Raw genomic sequence first — 14,590 nt, forward strand, 5'->3', positions numbered from 1 at the left:
GTAATGGACCTGAGGTAATGGACACCTCCTCAGTTCAGGCAAGAGAAGCGTCTTGCTGCAAATGTTTCATCCAAACGGTCACCTTAAAGATACCTTCTCAGTCCCATTAAAAAAAAAAAAATCACCATCACCAGTTGTGGACAGAGTAATAGCCCCCAAGATGTCCACATTCTAATCCCCGGAAACTCTGACTACGTTCTAAGCCTGAGAAGGCAAAAGGGGCTTCGCGGATGTGATTAAGGATTTTGCGAGAGGAAAACTCCCCTGAGTAACCTGGGGTGGCCCACTGTCACCTCAAGGGTCAGTATACGGGGGTGACAGGAGGGTCAGAGTCAGAGGAGGAGATGTGGTGACAGAAGCAGAGGTCAGAGACGGAGATTTAAAGATGCTACTGGCTTTGAAGATGGAGAAGGAGCCACAACCCAAGAATGCAGCTTCTGGAAGCTGGGACAAAGCAAGGGAATAGATTCTCTCTCAGAACGTGTAGGAGGAACTCAACCTTCCTGACACCCTGACTTTAGAATTTCTAACTCCAGAACCGTAAAGTACTCAACTGGTGTCGTTTTAAGCCATTACATGTGTGGTAACTTGTTACCGCAGCAAGAGGAAGCTAATACACTAGCGAAAGATATGCTCCACCATTTCTGTTCATAAGAGTAGCCATTTGTAGAGCGTTTCATCCAGCACGCATCATGCAAATTCCTAAGGCAAATGATTCCACTCGGTCCTCACAACCCTGCTGGGGAAGGAGCTACGCCCATCCCATCCGTCCATTTTACAGAAGCTGAGACTCAGAGAGGCGACGGAAGTCGTCCAAGATCACGCAGCCAGTAAGTGGCAGAGCCCAGCGACCCGCTGCTCTTCTGCCTTCCTCCTAAAGAAGCATTAAGAAGGCTCGGAAGTGTGGCAGGAAACTCGTGCCCTGCCAGTGAACCCGGGAAGTGATGCCTTAGTTTTTCCAACTTGTCAGGATATCCTCCGAATCCTCTAAACCTCTCTCTTCTGGTTCAAACTAGCCCTGGCCCTGCTGCAGTTTGGCGGCTCAGAGACCCCTCATTTGCGGCTGGCATGAGCACACCGCAGGCCTCCTCCCTTTGTTTGGACGAACGGTTCTCCTCTGACGACACCAGCGTGAGTCAGGGTGCCCGTGGGGACTTGGGGCGACCTCCCCACCAAGCGCAGCCACGCTCAGGAAACCACAGGGACAGGGACTCAGCCAACCCTGGGAGGACCCGCGCCCCACATCAGCACACTCTCAGGACCCTTTGGGCACCGCCCCCACCCAGGCCACTTCCAAAGGCGTCGCAGGGAGTTCCGACCCTCAGCCATGAGTGAGGGAATCCCCTGTCCCTCCCACGTTTGCTCTTTCTGCTTCTCTACTGAGTGAGGCCCAGCGCTACTGCTACCTGGTACTCTGTGCAGGGGACGGGCCCCTCCCCTCCCCATCCCAGCCACAGTCTCGGCTCTGCCACGGTGGGTGTGGCTCGGGTGCATCACGTCCACTGGCCCCAGGCACCCAGAGGCTCTCACTGACCACACAGTACAGTGGGTCTTGGTCCACATTTACTGTCATAAACCCTCCGACCCTCATCTGCAAAAGGACCTACCTTATAGGATTGTTGGACGAATCAACTAGAAAATGCAGGAAAGGACTGAGTGCAGTCTTGGCACAGACAGCTCGTAATAATTATTGAGCTTTTAATGATTACTACGATTCTACTTTGATCATAATAAAACTCGTTTCTTTCCTGGCTTATTCCCCAGGTCACGTTTCCAAATCTAAGGCAGAGGGCGTAAACTCGTGCTCCCACAACTAGTGCCTGGCCTAGGATGTGTTCTCTTTGGCACACGAGGTGCCGGCCCACACGGTGGTTTTAAAACTTGAGATCGTCGCCAAAGGAATCAGTTAGGGTACAGGCTCAGCTGAGGACCTGGGGGCCCCAAATAATAGCGGCTTAAGGAAGACACGATTTTATCTCTCTGTCCCAGAACAGTCGGGGGACAAGCAGGTGGGTATGGAGGCTCCACGGGGCTGGGGATTCAGGCTCGCCATCACATCGTCTGGGTCTGCATTCAGCCAGCAGCAGAAGGGCAGGAAAGGCCGTGCCCTTCCTTTTGGCGTCAAGGCCTTGCAGTTCTTGCAAAGCCCACATCACTTCTGCTAATGGCCCATTGGCCTGAACTTGGTCATTTGGTCACATGTAGCTGCTGGAGGTGAATCATATTGGGGACGGCCACAAGCCTGACAAAAATTAAGAGGAGCTATAATCAAAGAAAAGGGAGAGCATCAATTTGGGTGACATTTAAAAAGTTGGGGAATTTTAGATTCTGGGCCACACTGGTTATAAGTAGAAGTCACATGCACTGACCATCTCTCTGTACCCTCCTTGCACTGACCGTGTGAGGAGGATGCACCTGAGACTGTGAGCTCACCCCTACGCTGCACGGTACACTGCTTCCAAGCTACAGAAAGCTTTGAAATGGCCCGGAGAGCAAATTCCACAACTTACCCTACCCCCAACCCCTGCCCGAGGGTGACATCATCCAGCCATGTGGGCAGGCAGCGTCCCCTCTCTCTCACTTCCTTCCCTCCTGATCGCTGAGGGCCCAAGGCAGATGCTTCTTCCTGTCCGGTCCTCAGCTCAGGGACCACGAAGGAGCCCAAGCCTACTGCTGACACTGCCTCTCACTCAGACCCTGGGAAGGGCCACCGGCCACCCTTCCCCTGGCTCCTCACAGCCACCAGTCTCAGAAGCAAAAGAGCCTTTCAGAGAAACTGGGCTGGTGACACCGAGGGAGGGTGCCGGGCTACACTTGGGCCATCCAGTGGCAGGGTGCACCCCCTGCATGCCACGGCCCTCAGCTGCCGCAACAGGAAAACCAGTGGTGTGTGCCTTCCACCTCCTAGCGGGTCATAAATATCACTCCCGGAGATTATGGGGCCCCACGCTCCGTCCTCAGCTTCTCCAAGGGGCACGAGGAGGAAGGACTGAGTCACGGCCCCCGGCCCTTTCTAAATTGGACTTAAAATGTAAAAATAAATAAAAGAGGGAAAAGGCCTGATTGTTTTTCAGAGCCGAAGAATGAGCTTACTCTGTGCTCACCAGCCTCTAGCAGGACCCAAGGGAGTGAGCTCACAGCAGCCGCTCCCCTCACTGAACTTCACCTTCAAGGTGAAGCCGGGAGCCAAAGAAAATATTGTGATAAAGTCTAAGTTACTGCTGATGCCTGCCCGGCCACTTGATTAACTGAACTGAGTGCAAACAAGGCTCCTAGCTTCTTCCTCTCTGCAAATTTGGGTCGGGGGAGGCAAGTCCTGGGCTTCCAGCCAAGTCCCGCTCACCACACACCGCTCGGGGCCCTTGCTCACTTCTTCCCCTTTTCCTTTCTGCACTGATCTTGGGCTCGCCACACAAGCCATGGGGCCCAGGACAAAAGGGAAATGCAGGGCCCTTGTTCAAAAACCAGGAAGAAAAGTGCCAATAAAGGTACTCAAGGTACTAAAATAGAAAGTATTTTCTTTTCTTGACTTGTCATGGTGTTTCCCTGCTATTTGGTGTTCTCAGTGCAGAAAAAATGGAGAATGATTAGCATGAATTTTTGTTGCCCATCTGTATACTGCAAACTCCAATTCTAAATACAAAGAGAAGGGCATTCACCTGTCAGCAGAATCACCCAAATCATATGACTTGTCTTTTGTTGCTCATGTGCTCACGAGACAACGTACAGAAAGTTCTCTTCTGGGTACGCAGACATTCTACCAGCCCCCTCTGCCTTCTGCTCGCCGCGGAGAGAGGATGGGCGCAAAGGAGAAGGAATCATGGGTTGTGCAATCCTTCCTTTCCTTCCAAGGCTCATTTCCAGGGTCAATGACTGGCCAGGACAGAAGTTCTCCCCGCGGCTAAGGAAGGCTTCCTTGGTTGGTGGTGTTTCTTTCCGCATTTGCCTTTTTTCTACGTTCCAAGCAGGTTCTGATTCCGACAGAAGGCCTGGCCTCTCGGGGCTGTCAGAACCCCCCCCCCCGCCCCCCCGCCCAGTTACCACTCATCGGCCGAAAGTGTAACACGCATCACCTTCGACTCGCCCTGAGTCTCACTGCACTGCCGTGGTGGTGGCGTCCGGGATTCTGATCCTGGGGAGAGCCGAGGTACGTACTGAGCCTGTCCCCTTTGCTCACACGCATCCCCCCTCTGCCCCGTCCCATAGGATTCCATTTACAAAAACCAGTTCCGAGATAAAATTATTAGGAATTTTTAGAGGACAGAAGTGCGACACGTGGGGCCAATCTGAGCACAGGGTCCTGCTCCCTGGCTGTGACATGGATCTTTACATCACGTTTACTTTTCTGACTCGCAATATGTTTGCTTCACACAGTGAAGCAGGTCTGATGTGTGACAGTTGCCGCCTGGAGATGACATTGGCTGTGTAACCTTCTGGATGTTTCTCTAGGTCTAGGTCACCAGAGCCCTCATCAAAACCCTCTGGTGAGTTCTCGAATGGCCCCCCCATGCTACCTACCCAGCACACTCTCCCTACTGGGCAGCTGGCCCCCCACAGCCCCCCTCCGCCTCACTTCTCTGCTGCTTGCTCACCCCGCCTCAGGCCTCTTCCCTAAAACACAGCCTTTCCAGTTTTGCACCCGCAGTCTCTTGTGCCCACAGCTCCTCTGTGACTGGTCCCGGGTGCAATGTCACCTCCTCCAAGAGCCCCGCTCTGACAATAAGGTGCCTCCCAGTCAAGCCTCCTCAGGCTCGTGACTGATAGTCCAGTGACTCCCACCAGGAATGTGCTTGGTGCCGGTGGCTTTCAGATGGGGTTTCTGAACCAATCACCAGTTGGGGGTTAGATGAGCATGAGTGGCTTAGGCCAGGGGTGGGCAAGTCTGGCCCACTGCTTGGGTTTGTTAATAAAGCTTTATTGGAACACAACCACGCTCGTTTGTTTATGTATCATGTTTGGGTTGCTTTCTGGCTACAACAGCGACGTTGATTAGTTGTGATAAACACTGTGTGGCTTGCAAAGCCTTAAATACTTGCTCTCGGGCCCTTATTAGAAGGTGTTTACTGTCCCCTGGGTTTGATAGAGCTTACTCCTGGGTCTGGAGACAGGGTCAGCCTCTCTGGAGTCTTACGGCTGCATCAGAAAGGGGTCCATACCTAAGCAGAGTGAGGGTCCCGAGAGGCAGGAGGAAGGGGGATGAATGCAGAGCAATCCACCAGCAGGTACAGAAAACATTTCTGGGGCCAAAGATTTTCTGTAGGTTTCTTTTGGGGACACACGCCTTTGAAGCCCTGAGCCGCTGTGTAAGAAACCTGGCCACCCTGAAGCCACCACACCAGTCAGGCCACGGAAAAAGGTCGGCCAGAGACAGATCTTCCCAGGGAGCCCCTCCATCGGAGCCGACAGCCAGCTCCAGCCTTCTGCATGGCATTTTCGGTGGCATCAATAGTGACTGCGAGTGGGTGAGCCTTCAGAGGTCCCAGATACCAAGTGTCCCATAAACCACCCCGACTGACACCACATAGAGCAGAGAAAGGCCGTGCTCACTGAGCCCTGCCCAGGTTTCAAGTTTACGATGAGTAAATAACAGCTATTTTGTATGCTCCCAAAGGTTAAGTAACAGGCTCAAGGTCGCCAGCTCAGAAGCGGCAGGATGTCACCTCTGTTTAGCTCTCTCTGGAGCTTCTGCCATTCACCATGTGTGGATGGGACGAGATGAGCTATGGAAAGGGCTTAGGCCAGCCTCGGGCACATGTGAGGTACTCAAAGAATGGGGCCACGGCCACTGGCATTGGTATCATGGCCCTAGGTTGCCCAAGACCTCCCCCCGCACCCCCAACAAGTTAGAAATCACTGGGTCTTCAGCTTAGGTCCTTTGCTGCTTCCTAGCCCAGTGCTTTTCGCACCGCTGAGGAGAGAGAACACGAGAGGTTTGCAGAGCTTTGCAGAGCACCCAGGGCAGGCCTGTGTGAAATGCTACAAAATATATACGTCGGTCTCCGGCCTGGTTCCTGATGCGAGGAGCATCTTTTCTTCTGATGTCTGGTCTTTGACCCCAGTTCCTAAATCCCTTGGGATTTCCTGCAGCACTTTTTGCTCTAGTGGTGGTGGGCTCCCAGATGGGGGCTGGTCGCTGGAAAGAGCAGCCCGTGATGAGAAGCTTGGAAACTGCAGCCCCCCCCGCCCCCCGCCAGAGAGAGGAGAGGGGCTAGAAAACGAGTAAATAACCGACTGTGTCTGTGTGATGAAGACTCCGTAAAAATCCCCGAAGTATGGGACTCAGAGAGCTTCAGACTTTGTGAACATATCCACGTACCAGGAGGGTGGCGTGTCTCAACCCCACGGGGACAGAGTCCCCCGTCCTTTTCTGGACCTTGCCTTGTAAGCCTCTTCATCTGGCTGTTCACGGAGAGCCTTAAAATAGCCTTTGCAATAACTGAGCGATAGTAGGCAGTGTGTTCTGTGGGCTCTAGCAAATGATCAGACCTGAGGAGGGGGCTGCAGGGAACCCCGGGTACCGCTGGGGGGGGGGGGTCAGAAGGTGCCGACCCGGACGTGCCACTGGTGTCGAAGTCACAGGGGTGGGGGGAGGGGGCGGCGGTCTTGCGGGACTGATCCTGCAGCCCGTGGGGTCCCGCTGATTCTGGTTGGTGTTGGAATCGGGTTGAGCTGTAGACTCAAAGCTGGTGTTGACGAGTTGCTGATGGGGGGACCCACACACCTCTTCCTGTCACTACCACACACCTCCAGTCCCCAGCGCTACAGGCAGCAGGTGAGAAAGCACACAGACAACAGGGTTTTCTCCCTTTCCGGTCTGGCATGTGCGGCTGCACCGTCAGTCTCAGTGGCCATTCCCGATAGGTGCACGTTGACACAGAGAAGACAGCACGTGCCTCTCCCGGGCTACGGATCCAGGGCCTACTGGTCACCCCAAACCTGGGACCGGCTGAGGCTCACTCGAGACACCAAGTCCTTATCGGCCCTGTGGCCTCCCCTGGAAGATGACCTCTCTCCGCAGAGAGGCGGACTCACAGGGCGAGGAGCCTCACCGCGTTGTGGCAGAAGCTGTTGACGTTGGCCCAGGAGACACCGTCAGGACAGAAATGCCCCCAGGCTCACCGAGGTTGGAAGGTCTGCCATCAGGAGCCAGACGCCAGAAGCTTGTGACTCACTGCTTTCCCAAGGTCAAGCATCATTGTGAAGGTCAACTATGCCTACACTCTGGAAGCCATGCCCTTCTTTGGTCAAGCTTACAAACACACCTCTTGGCTACATGCCTTGCTTCCGGCCCTCAAAACCCTAACCTTTGTTCAGGCTTTCTTGTGATTCTTTAAGAAATCATCTTGAGATGTTTGGTTTTAAACTCTGTAGATGCCAGACCTCATCCCTGCCCCACCCAGGGATGCCCTCAGGGCCGTAGGTTAGTCACAAGGCATCTGGAGCGACATTATCCCAGGGGTGGCATCCCGGTGGCCAATCTGCCGGGAGGCTCCCTCCTGGCTCCATCCAGGGTCCTGTGAGTCAGACACAGACCTGTGCAGAAACTCCCTGTGTGTGTATCTGAGGCATCGCCCCAAAGGACAGGGCTTAGGAGGAGGGCTTAAAGCCCTATGGAGTCCAAGCTCCAGTCATAAAAATGTCCAGTCCTTGGAGGCAAGAGCTTCCCAGGACCAGGCAGCATTTTGACAGCAAGCCTGTGCTCGTACTATTTCCAGAGCAGCTCAGACCGGCCCATGGTGATTGACAAAGCACGCGCCCCTCTAGGCCACTTGCATGGGACTCATGTGGGGATCTTGTTACAAATGCAGATTTCCAAGCCCTGAGCCAGACCCAGTGACTCAGAATCTCAGGCCTGTGCAAGGAGCCTTCACACGACTCCGGGCCATCAAGCCAGGGGGCTGGAGGCTGGAGTCGCCAACCACCTGCTAAGCACTTTCCTTGACGGTGAATCGGGGGGGTAGGGGTGGGGGGCTGCTCTGGGCCAGGCACAGTTCTGACCCCTGGGGACTCACAAAAGAACATGACACATAAAATGTAAAACAAAGCAACAAAACACAAAATGAAAATAAACACAGAGAAAGCCCCCGCCTACATGCACATTTCAGTTGCGAGCGTGTGTGTGCCTTGGTTGTTGCTTTAACAGATGGCAAAAAGCAGATAAAGAGTGAGATTATTCCAGAAAGTACTAAGTGCAGGGAGGGAAAAGAGATGGGATGACAGGGCACGGTGGGAGGCAGAGGGCTGTTTTCGAGAACAAGAGCGGAGGAGGAAGGCCTTTCTCGGTGGGTGGCGGTCACTGGGGGCAGAGACCTGAGCCTCGAGGCCAGGCACCGGAAGTTGGGGGAGAAGGCCACGGTCAGTGCTGGGCACTTGGCGTACCCTGCCTCAATTGGCCGCCGCGGCATCCCTGCACAGGATTATCAGGGACCCCACCCTCCACCTCCTTTTATGCAAACCTCCCCGGCTCAAATAGTGCCACCCCATCCTTCCAGCCCCTGGAAGGCTCCTGGGGCTGCTGGAACGAGCCCCCCCCCCACTCCTCCCCTCCCCCCTGGGAGAGCTTAAACAGTAGAAATTTGTCTGGTCACAAGGCTGGAGGCTGGAGGACCCATATCAAGGTACAGGGGCTGTTCCTTCTGGGGGCTCTGAGGGAGGTCAATCCTGTGCTGCCCCCCCCCCTTGCCCCGCCCGGAGCTGCTGGTGGATTAGCCGCTGGTGCTCCTTGATAGCAGGCCACTGTCAGTCAACTCTGCTGTCCAGCCCTCCCCACCACGGCCATCCCACAGGGCTCCTGTGGAAGGAGCCCCCATTTCTCCTGAGGCTTCCCCCTCCCCACCCCGTGGCTACCTCTAATGTCCCAGAAAGAGCTGACGGGAGATTAGGGATGAGATGAGGGCAAAGTGATGGCAGAAGGACCGACATGGCAGCGTGGCCACCTTGAGGGAGACAAGGGCACCCGGATCGCAGCCCTGGGATGCTTTTCTACCGGGACAGGTGAGGGAGAGGCTGCAGACTGTGAATGAGGGGGACAGGCTCCCAATGACCGAGCTGCCCCGGGGGCTGTGACGCCTCTGGGGTGGAGCCTGGAGACACAGCCCTGAGATCCCAAAGGAGGACTGTTCCATCGGTTTTGCTGAGCCAAATTTACCTAAAACAGGGAGTCACCTGTATCGCCAGATCGCAGCCCCTCTGCAAAAGGAGAGTCCGCCCCAGGAACTGAAGACTCGGGGTCAGTGAAGGATGGTGGGAGCCCCAGGGGACTCCTTGGTCCCCACCGCTGTGCTGGTGGTCGGAACTCCAGTTCTTCCAGGCTGATTCATCACATGGCATCCCTGATGGTGACAGAGACCTCACCGTCAGCCAGTGTCTAAGACTACCCTTCTCAGCATCCACTGAAGCTAGATAAGACCACGGGAATATGATGTGTCCCAGGAGATATAAAAGGAGAGTTGGTGGGTTATTGCCAAGACGGCTCTGTAAAGGGGAAGAGCCCTTGGCTCTTCAGTTTCTTCTGGCTGCTGGCCTAGAAGGTGGCTGCGATGGCTGGAGCTATAGCAGCCATTTAGAATCACAGGATGACCTTGAGGATAGAGGCCACATGCTGAGGATGGCGGAGCAGAGAGATAGTCTGGGTCTCTAATTTTTTATGAAGGCATAATAAACTTTGATCTTTTTTAAGGCATAATGTATTTGGGTTTTTTTCTTGTTATATTTAGTGAAACCTAATCCTAACAGATATAATTGGTTTAAATGGAAATCTGAAGTGAGACTCTTCCTCTGAAACTTTTTGTGTTACAAATGCAGCCCTACACATTTGGGATGTTTAGATTTTAAAAACCTCAAAGCTCTCTGTGTTAATGGCACAACTTGGCACTGGGAGAAAGAAAGGAAACAGGCCTGGTGCTGCCCAGTAGACAATGCTAATTTCGGCAGTTGTAGTGACAAAGAAAAGCAGCTTCTTGGCCGGGGATGGGGGGCAGGGATGGAGCGGGGAGAGGTAGGGACAGCTGGAAATCTCTTCTGAGGGTGGGGATGAAACTCCTATCTGTGTGATTAGCAGAATTAGATGTGGGTCAGTGGCCACAGCTGGAGTTTGTAAACAGTCTTTTGAGTATTTGCACATTTTTTCTGGCTTGATCAAAATGAAACATCATTAAAAACAGCTCCATCACCAACTGCCATTTCTGCCAGGGCCTTGGGAGACGCCCTCCAGTCACGTCAGGCCAGCTGTAGTTGGCTTTGAAGTTTGTATATGCCAAGGGCCTTTGATTGCAGCCCAAGAGAACGCTGGCGGAGGGAGAGACTTAGAGAACCCATCCACCAATATGGCGTCTCAGCTTAACTACAAGAACATCCAGCAGTCACAGAACACAGCCTTTGCTGAATGAACCTGACAACAGCGCCAAGTGGGCAGCCTTCCTTTCAGCCATCTAGAAAGAATGACGTCATCTTACGATGCAGTGGCAGGGACCCAAACTATCCCCAACCCGTGGGCCAGTGCTTGGGGACCCAGGCTCTGCAGCTGGGTTAATTAATCGGCTTCAAATTCCTGTTCTACCATCTACTGGTCATGTCGCCCCATCCAACTCACTTCACCGCTCTGTGCCTCAGTGTTCCCATCTATAAAATGGGTTCACTTAGGAGAGAGGCAACACAGATGAAATGTTATTACCACCACCTATTCTCACTGCATAGTTTCTATTTGAAGTTAATCCTCCTGGAAAGTGGTGGTGTTTTTCGGGCACGGTGTTTACTTTGTATGTTATTATCATTATTCTGTTAAAAACTGAGGAAGGAGTAAGTTCAGAGTCTTCTCTGCCTCCTGTTCTTATTTAAAATGAGCAGATGCCATCGGAAAAAGTTGAAAAACCAAACACCAGCAATTTAAAGTTTTAAAACAGCTCAACGAAACAGTAGCGGATGTAGCCAAACCTCTCACTTACAAGGGGCCTATGGGCTTGTCGTCAGGTTTCACCTTGAATTTGCTTTATAATTCAAGTGGCTTCATGAGCTTGCCTCCAATTTTAGGTGAGTTTTATGTAAAGAAAGGAGATTCAAGGGGACTTTTGCTCTGTGGAAAAGTACAGAGGTCTTTCCAGGGAGGGGTGAGGGGGTGGGGGTGGCGTCCGTGGTGCCTGGGGGGGGAGGTTTCCTGTTACTTGTCAACAGAGGGCTCCTGACCCACCCAAGGAGACAGAGCTCTTAGACACCAGCCCCCTCCCCCCGGGAGTTGGCCGCAGACAGGAAGAAGACCCCCACTAGGGGACAAAAGCCAACTGAGGCCCTGTGTGAGCCACCAACGTACCTGCACGAGACGTGTGCTGACCACTTGGGCTTGTGGTGATCCTGAAGGGCCATCTGGGGACGCAGAGCTACACCGTACCCTCCCCAGAGTGGCAGGGACTACTCTCCACCATGGCCATTGCCCACAAGTCCCCCTGTTTCCTGTCTTCTCATACCTTCCGGAAGGTCTATTACCCTGTGCTGGGCACTCACTACCCACCACAACTGGCAGAGGTCAAGGCAGAGACGAAACCAAGGAGTCAGAGCGCAGACTTTCTGCTGACCCATGAGGAGGAGGAATGAATGAATGAATGAATGAATGAACGTCACTAACATTCATGGAGCCGTTATGACAGGCCAGGTACTTGCAGGTGCTCTGCACATATCCCCTCCCTCGATGCCCACAATTCTAGCAGGTGGGTTCCAGGGCAACTCCCATTTTACAGATGAGGACACCGAGGCAGAGAGAGATGACTTTGCCCAGGGGCACAGGAGCTGAGTACTCCGAACCACCTCCAACTGGGCGAGGACTCTGCGCTGAGCACCCCGTGCCCAGAACAAGCGAAGTGACTGCAAAAGCACACGCGGGCCTGTCTTCGCAGCAGTTTTCAGCATCTGAAGTCATCTTAGGAAATGCACTTCATTGTGTGCCTGTCTCTCTCTGTCTTCTCCACCAGAAAGTTATCTCCACGCGGGGGAGCCTCGGGGTCTCAGCCAGTCTTACCGCCAGGCTAAACAGCACCCGGCACATAGAGGGCACTCAGAGTTCACACCAGAAGCCAGTCAGTCTAGAGCCGGGTTTCCTGTCCTTGGCACTCTTGACCACTGGGGGCTGATCACTCTCTGCAGGGGGTTGGGCGGGGGGGGGGCAGGGCCCTGGGGATCGCAGGGGGTTAGCGGCACCCGGGCTTCCACCCCCGAGACAGAAGCAGCTCCCCGCCTCACTCCGTCCACCTCCACAGTTGTGACGACCCGGAGTGTTCTCCAACATTGTCAAGTGCTCCCTGGGGGACAGAACTATTCCCAGCTGGGAACCGCCGGCCCCACGGAGTCCCTGCACGATGGCCTGAGAGTCAGAAACACAACTCCGAGCCCCCCAACGCGTCTGGCACACACGATCGTTAATCCCTCCGTCAGGACCCTGAAATACCTTGTATGTGAACGGGCACGACCGGGGCCCCAAGCATGTGCAGCCCTGTCCGGGCTCAGAACCCTGAAATCTAGTCGTCTGTCGCCGAGGCCCAACGCCAGTGTCATGTTTCAGAGGCCCCACTGGTCGGGGGAGGCTGTTTCTCGAGAGGGTGCTGTGTGCAGACGGCAGGGAAAACAGGAGGCAGTCTTCCGGCCCCCGGCCGCCCCTTCTCCGCTGCTCTGATAGTGTGTAGATACAACATAAAACTCCTATGTGCCAAAAGCACGTACGTAACATGTAAATCACAGACGACACATAAGTCGTCTGTAAATCTTACTTTTTTCTTTATCCATGATCTCATTTAATTTCTGCAACGGCCCTACCAGGTGGGATTTACTAGCCCCACCTTCCTGATGACCAAGACTGAGGCACGGAGAGGCCAAGTGACTTGCCCGAGGTCACGTGTCTCCCCCCTCCGAGGCCCAGTGTGGTCAGGCCGGTCTCACCTGCAGAATGACTCCCCCGCCCCGGCCGTTTCTTCCCGTCTCTGGCTCTTTCATCCAGGCCATTCCGGTCGCATAGTGGTTCTCCCTGCTGAAGTGTGAGCAAGGGCCCTGGCGGCCCCGAGGACCAGTCCAGGCTCCGTGAGCAGGCCAGCGGGCCTCAGCTACCTGCCCTGGGCTCTCCTTCCAAGACTCCCCTCAGCCATTCCTCTCCCTTGATCACAGCTCCCGTCCACATTTATTGAGCACCTGCAGTGTGCCCACCCTTCATGCTCTGGGTGCTGGGGATACAATGGCCAGTCAATGAGGTGAAAGGCTCCTGGGGCGCCTGGGTGGCTCAGTCGGTTAAGCATCTGACGCTTGATTTCAGCTCAGGTCATGGTCTTAGAGTTCATGAGTTTGAGCCCCGCGTCAGGCTCTGTGCTGATGATACGCAGCCTGCTTGCGATTCTCTCTCTTTCCCTCTCTCTGCCCCTCGCACTTTGTCTCTCTCAAAATAAATACATCAACTTTAACGAAACGAGGCGAAGCTCCTACCCTCCTGGGGTGGACGCCTGCAGCCCGCGCTCTACGCCAACCAGACCGTCGTGGTCGGGCCCTGCTCACCCGTCTCCGTGCCCGCCATGCCCGCCCCCCCACCCCCCTCGCTCCCTCTCACGCGTGGCTAAATCCCACTCTGCTGGGTTGGTTACCTGTTGCTGTATAACAACCCTCCCCCTGAAAACGAAGTGGCTTCAAACAACATTTTCTGTCTCGTGGCTTCTATGGGTCAGGGGTCCAGTCGCCGTTAGCTGCGGCCTCTGGCTCTGGGTCTCCCGAAGGCGCAATCGTCTCCAAGCTTGACTGACAAGGTCCCTCGCTCGCCCGCGGGGCCTCTGCGCCGTTCAGCCCCTCCTGCGCTGTCAGCCTGAGGACCGCAGCTCCTCACGGGCTGTTGGCTGCAAGTCCCCCCTTCGCTCCTCACCGTGGAGGCGTCTCCCCAGCATGTGAGACGACAGGCCAGCCGGCAGGGGGAGTGAGCAGGAGGGAGGGGCAGGCTGCGCACCTGATTCTGGAAGGGGCGGCCCACCACGCCGCCACAGGTCACTCGCTGGAAGCAGCATGGGTCCGGTGGCGCACACACAAGGGGAAATCCGACACAAGGCTGTGAGTCCACCAGGCAGGCGGGATCACTAGGGGCTGCGGTAAAAACAGCCTACCACACCTTTCAGCATTAAATGCCGATGTCTCCTCCTCCAGGAAGTCCTCCCTGCCTTTTGGGGACAGGAGCCCCTTCTTTGAGCTCACACAACCCAAGGACGCCCTTATAACTCTTACTATATTACTGTCTGGGGGCACCATGGATGAGCCCCCAGCCTTGCCAGACTGGGGGCCCCTCCAGGACAGCTCTGTCTTAGGATTCATCGTGACCCTGGCCGCCACCACTCCTGGGCACACACTTGGGCTTGGTGTCTCTGTTTAAGCTGTTTCTTTACTAGCTGAAAAGTAGTGACATATTTAATAAACTTTTTAATGTTTTTATTTATTTTTGAGAGAAAGAGACAGAGCATGAGCAGGGGAGGGGCAGAGAGAGAGGGAGACACAGAATCTGAAACAGGCTCCAGGCTCTGAGCTGTCAGCACAGAGCCTGATGCGGGGCTCGAACTCGTGAGACGCGAGATCATGACCTGAG

This window comes from Hyaena hyaena, unplaced genomic scaffold (assembly GCF_003009895.1).
Source record: "Hyaena hyaena isolate Hyena2069 unplaced genomic scaffold, ASM300989v1 scaffold_42, whole genome shotgun sequence".
NCBI classification, from domain to species: Eukaryota; Metazoa; Chordata; class Mammalia; order Carnivora; family Hyaenidae; genus Hyaena; species Hyaena hyaena.